The sequence below is a fragment of the Phaseolus vulgaris genome, chromosome 3, assembly GCF_000499845.2.
Source record: "Phaseolus vulgaris cultivar G19833 chromosome 3, P. vulgaris v2.0, whole genome shotgun sequence".
NCBI lineage: Eukaryota > Viridiplantae > Streptophyta > Magnoliopsida > Fabales > Fabaceae > Phaseolus > Phaseolus vulgaris.
Genome location: NC_023757.2, coordinates 11,496,796 through 11,502,795, shown reverse-complemented (window position 1 = coordinate 11,502,795; position 6,000 = coordinate 11,496,796).

Below are 6,000 nucleotides of genomic sequence, written 5' to 3'. Positions count from 1 at the left end.
TGATATATCGAGAAAGTGGGAAGAATCTATGTAGGAATTTCTCTTCTAGATCATTCCAGCTACTTAGACTTTGGTTTGGATGCGACTTTAACCATTCTTTTGCTTTGCATGCAAGTGAGAAAGGAAATAGACGCAGATAAACAGATTCAATATCATTTTCCTCGAAGCCCATGGTCCCAACCAACTCATAGAATGTGGATAGATGAGTATAAGGGTCTTCATGATCCATTCCAATGAATTGATGAGTGCCGATTAAGCTAAGAAAACCTGACTTCATTTCTAATGATTTGGTGGCAGGAGGTATGGCTATGCTGGAGAAATGTCTCGATCCTTGTTGCATAGCATAGTTTCTCAATGTCCTTCTAGGTGGATTTTGTCTATTATCCGCCATTTGGAACTCTGTTTGATTTGTGAGTTGAGAGTGTTGGAAGATTCTCCTTTTGCTTATCCTTACTTCTTCTTTTCTTCTATCTTCTTGCTCTGATTTTTTCTAGCTGTCTTCTCAATTTCTGGATCAAATTCCAATTGATCTTCAGGAACCTATCCTCTTAATAGCATGTGTTTAAGACAACTCAAGCAAGGATTAACATAGGATAAAAGAATAAGATATAAACAAGTGTATATAAACAAGTATATATATATATATATATATATATATATATATATATATATATAAAATATTCTCTTTTCTACTTGTTCTTGGTATTTTTGTTTTATGCTTATTGTTTGATTGTGTCATCAAAATTTTCAAAACCAAATAAGTTATGCTATCCAACAACAATGTATATTAGTTTTCCCATTCATAAAAAAATGTTGGAATCTAAAGAAGTGTCTCTCCTATCGGAAACATCCAACAACGAGGATAGTTTCTCCATCACCACCACTGTCACAGAAAACTAAGATTGAACTTATCAAAGCACCTATTCTGGATCTGCTATCGAACCATATAAAATTACACAGGAGTTGGAGAACCTGACGTGAGGAGAGATGTACTGGATGCAATGATTCTACAAATTACGATAGTAATATTTCAAAACCATATGCCCATATATTTTTGGTTTATTTCATGAATCATAGTTTGCTCCATTAGAGTGAGAAACCGGGAAATGATGATAGCATTCACGTAATATGAGTTTGTAAGTCTTTGAGGTTATGATTGTATTTATTGATGATAAGATAACATGAGGAGATGATGGTTGATGCAGATGAAAATGGGCAGAGAAGTATGGTTGATGTATCCAAATCGGTGAGTCAAATCGAGGAATATGAAATGGGCAGAGAAGTATGGTTGATGTATCGAAATGGGTGAGTCAAATCGAGGCATGCATGCATCAAGATGATGATGATAGAGCAAAGACTGTTGGTATGAAAGCACACGCAAAGCAATTTGCAACTGTGCCTGTGAGGCTGTGACATCTAGCTATCTAATCTGCAACCACTTTCCTATTCTCTTGTCTTCATCTCTGTTCAAGACAAAAACTACCATTTTCTCTCTAAACGTTAGCATCATTCCCTTTCTGGCCACATCCTTTTCCTTCTTCCTATCAAAGCTTCACTTTCAAATCACTTTTCCACTTCGTGTTTTTCATTACACTACGTACGTACACATACACATACATATAAATGAATACAAGTAAATGACCAATCTAATCTTTAAAATTGTATTTCAAATAACCTACGTCAGTTCCTATTAAAGAAAACTTATATAAAAAATAATTTTAGAAATAAAAAATAATTATTTACTATATTTAACTAAATTAGATACTATTTTAAAAATTAAATTATATTATATTTAAAATAGTTTTTATTATTAATAAAGTTTACAAATTAATTTATAAATTATTATTTAATTTACATTGGTTTATTAGTTTTAGTTAACAACATAGTAGTTAGTTGTTAAAATCAATCAATTTTAAAATCAATTTATAAATTATTAATAATAAAAAGTATTTTAAATATTAATAGTTTTTTAATCTTTAAAATAATACATAATTTAGTTTACTATTTTTTCGTCTATAAATTAATTTTCATTTAATAAATTTCTTATATTCTAAATCTCTTAAAAAATTAGATTTTGTTTAGGTATCTAAAATTGAACTTCTTTTTTCCTATTAAGTGATAATAGTAACATCTACTAATGAAAAATATATATTAATTTAAACAACTTGAAGAAAACTCTAAATTTTTATAAAATTATTAGAAATTATTTAATATAAAACAATAAGTTACAATTTCAGAAATTGTATTGATGAACTAATTTATAAATATCTTTAAGCAAGAGGTTCTTTTGAATTTAAAGTGTCTGATATTAAAATTTTTTTTGAATATTTATAGGTTAACCTATGTATTATTTTTGTTAATATATGAATTTTTATTTAGTTTTTTTTTTTAATATATTTATTTTTAATAATATTTTTTTTTATGTAATGATAGTAACAAATGGTTATTATTATTTGTCAGTATAGTTGAAATGTGAAATTGCATAATAATACTAACACGAATTGTTTTATAAAAAACCAATAATGCAAGGTTTAGTTCTACTAATTTTACATATTCGCAGTTTAAATAGCGTTTTTAAATAACTTTTTTAACTTTTAATTTTCGTATTTTTATTTAAGTTGTAATTAAATATTATTTTTTATAAAAATAAAAGAGGTGGATTGGAAATACAAGAAAAATTAATTTTTTTTGTTAAGATATAAGAAAAAAATAAAATATATTGGAAAATTACAAAGATATGAAAAGAGTGTCATTTTATTAAAAAATACAATAAAAATATGTCTATATTAAAACTAAAGAAAAAGATAGTATTATTGTGAGAAATCACTTAAAAAATCATTAAATAAAAATTAATTTTAAATATAAAATATAATGAATTATTATATTTATAAAATTAAATATTATTTTAGAAAATAAAAAAATTACTTATATTTAAAATAATTTATATTATTTATAAATAATTTTTAAATTAGTATTTAATTAACTACTTAAATCTTATTTATAAATTATTTATATTCTAAAATTAATAACTAAAACCTTAATAATTAATTAGATACTAAATTAAAATTATTTATAAATAATATAAAATATTTTAGATATCAATATTTTTTTAGTTCTAAAATAATATTTAATTTAATCAATATAGTAATTAATTATTTTTTCTTTTTAAAATTAATTTTTATTTAATTTTTATTTTGTAAAATAAGTGTATTTTTTCTTAAATTAAGAGTGCAAAAATGAGTTTGTGTATAAAGTATGATTTTACATTACTATAACTAGGATTTAGTATTTTTCATATAAAATATGTTCGCTGACGATTCGAATCTATTAAATTATAATTTTATCTAAATTTTTTGTGTTACTTTTCCAAAACTTAAACAACTATAAAATATAATTAAATAATTCTTATAAATTTATAGAAATAAAAATTTAAATCAATAAAATATTATATACATGTACAGTGTATATATATAATATAAACATTTGATTCAACAGATGATTTATAGATTAAATTAGCCAGCATTTAAAATTTCAATTAAGAACCGTAAGTCTAATTTCACTTATATTATGGATAGGGTGAGTTTAATGAGTGGGTACAATGGATAAAATGGTGATTATAATTGTTTACTATTTCAGTTTTAGTGAACAACAATTCTACTAAGAAAATCAAACCTTTAACACGGTTATAGTGCATCATTTTTTGTTCTAATAGTAGTACAAGGTTTATTAGGTGTGATCTATTAGGATTCTAGACTTTGCATATTTAGGGTTTACAGGCTAAAAAATGTGACAAATAATATAAAGGTGAATTTGCTACAATTTATTGATAATACACTTTTTTTTTTTTTTTTAAACCTACTTTTCAAAATATCTTGACTATCAAATTTATTTTTAAATGTTTTGAATTAAGTTTTAGTATTAAGAGTGAACCATGATAAGTTGGAATAATATATGAAAATTAAAACAAGAAGGTGGACTAGGAAATTAGACAGCTAGAACACTTCAATAAAATCTTAATAGCAAAGTGAAAATGAAGATTGAGTTCCTCAAAGACTAGAACACTTCAATAAAATCTTACTAGCAAAGTGAAAATGAAGATTGAGTTCCTCAAAGACTAGTTTATGAAGGGGATTCAAGAATCAAAATATGGCTCTTTGCAAAATCTAAACGAGAATATGGAAAACAAGTACAAATCTAGATGATGGAAGGATTTAAGAGAAGTTTGCAAAGTAAGAATTATGGTAGTAGGTTTGACTCTGATGTACAGTAGCATGTAGGTACTAGATCTAAAATTAATCTGTGGGTAGGAAATATCCAACTTAATATTAGATTTCCTAGGGTATATAGGAATTCCCTTCTTATAGAAAAACCACTAAATATGTTTGGAAGATGGCCAAGCACAAGATGAGTTTGGGATCTCAAATGGAGGAGAGAGTGATTTGAATGAGAAAAAACCACAATTAGCAGAATTTATGACATATTTAGAACAACAAACCATGCACAGGGACAAGGAGGATATATGGCTTTCGAGGGATACAAAAAATAAGACTTACATTATAAAATCATCTTACAAAAAGTTGACGAATCCAAGGGTGGGTGATAATCCAGAATTATTCAATATGTCGTGGAACTTAAAAGTATTATCATCCGCTCAGTTCTTCACTCGAAGGGTTGCCTTGAATAAGGTGACCACAAAACAAAACTTGAGCAAGAGGGGCGTGCAGTTAAGCCATGCAACATGTGTCTTCTATGGGAGAGTTGAAGAAAGTACACCACATTTGTTTATAACCTGCTAAACTTCAAACAAGGTATGAAACATATGCAACACTTGACTTGGTGTTACTTTGGTCACCAGAGCTCATTTTTGTAGCACTTTAATCAGTTCCATTGTTTGTGTTTTAATAAAGAGGGAAACAAATTATGGAGAGGCATGTGAGTTCTTGTCATTTGGTGCATTTTGAAGCATAAGAACAAGATAGTTTTTACTCAAGGAAAGGTTGATGTAGAGGAAATTCTTACTTTGGCACAATTACAGACTTGGGCTTGGATGAAACATAAGATTTCTCAAGCAAGCTTTTCATACTCAGATTGGATCCAATGCCCAATTCAATACATAAAATTGACAACCAAGTAAGAGTACACATACTACTTCACTGGAACGGGTCGAATTAAGTTAGACATAATATTTTGTAACAGAGGATGACTAGGGATAAATCATACTTGCTAGTCATCACTACTCTTTGTGTTGTTTTTACAATTTATTCATTTGTTCTTTTACAGTCGTATGTATCTATACTCATGCCTTTGTGTTAATTGCATACTACTATATTATAAGGAGTTACCCTTGGCTCATGCAATGACATCATAAGTTAATATAACAACTCATAAAACTATCTTGTCTAGATATTACACTTTTGCAGGTCAAGTAATCAGAGGGATGTCATATGGATATCTGTGTAACTCTATGTGAGCATGTAGGACAAGAACTTAACTTTTGGACATCAAAGCACATCATCAGATGGAAACATATGGAACTGTTTCACAATGTTCCAATACCATATTAAAGGACAAGAACATATGCAAGAACCATGTAATGTTGCCACTACTGCAGCATACCTGTATGCAAACGATTTTGGGTAAGGGTCTTCCAGTCTAGCTATTATCTTGTAGTTTTGTTATTTTAACATTATGAATTTGATCTAAGTCATGCAGGGTTAGAGATTAAAATTATTGGTTGTAATCATGTTTATACTAGTATCAAAGCAAAGGTATGATACATTTTTTTTCTAAGGTATTGCTTGCTTCTTTTTTGTAAAAAATGTCCATGAAGATATCAATTATATACTTTCTTTATATATAGGTTGAAGTATCACTCAAATACTCCATTTCATTTTATTTTAATTAGAAAATATGTATGGAAAGTCCAATCATCCCTAACCCACATTTAAACACAACAATAAAAATTTTACCATAATAAACTTAAGTGACTTATTGGTTAGA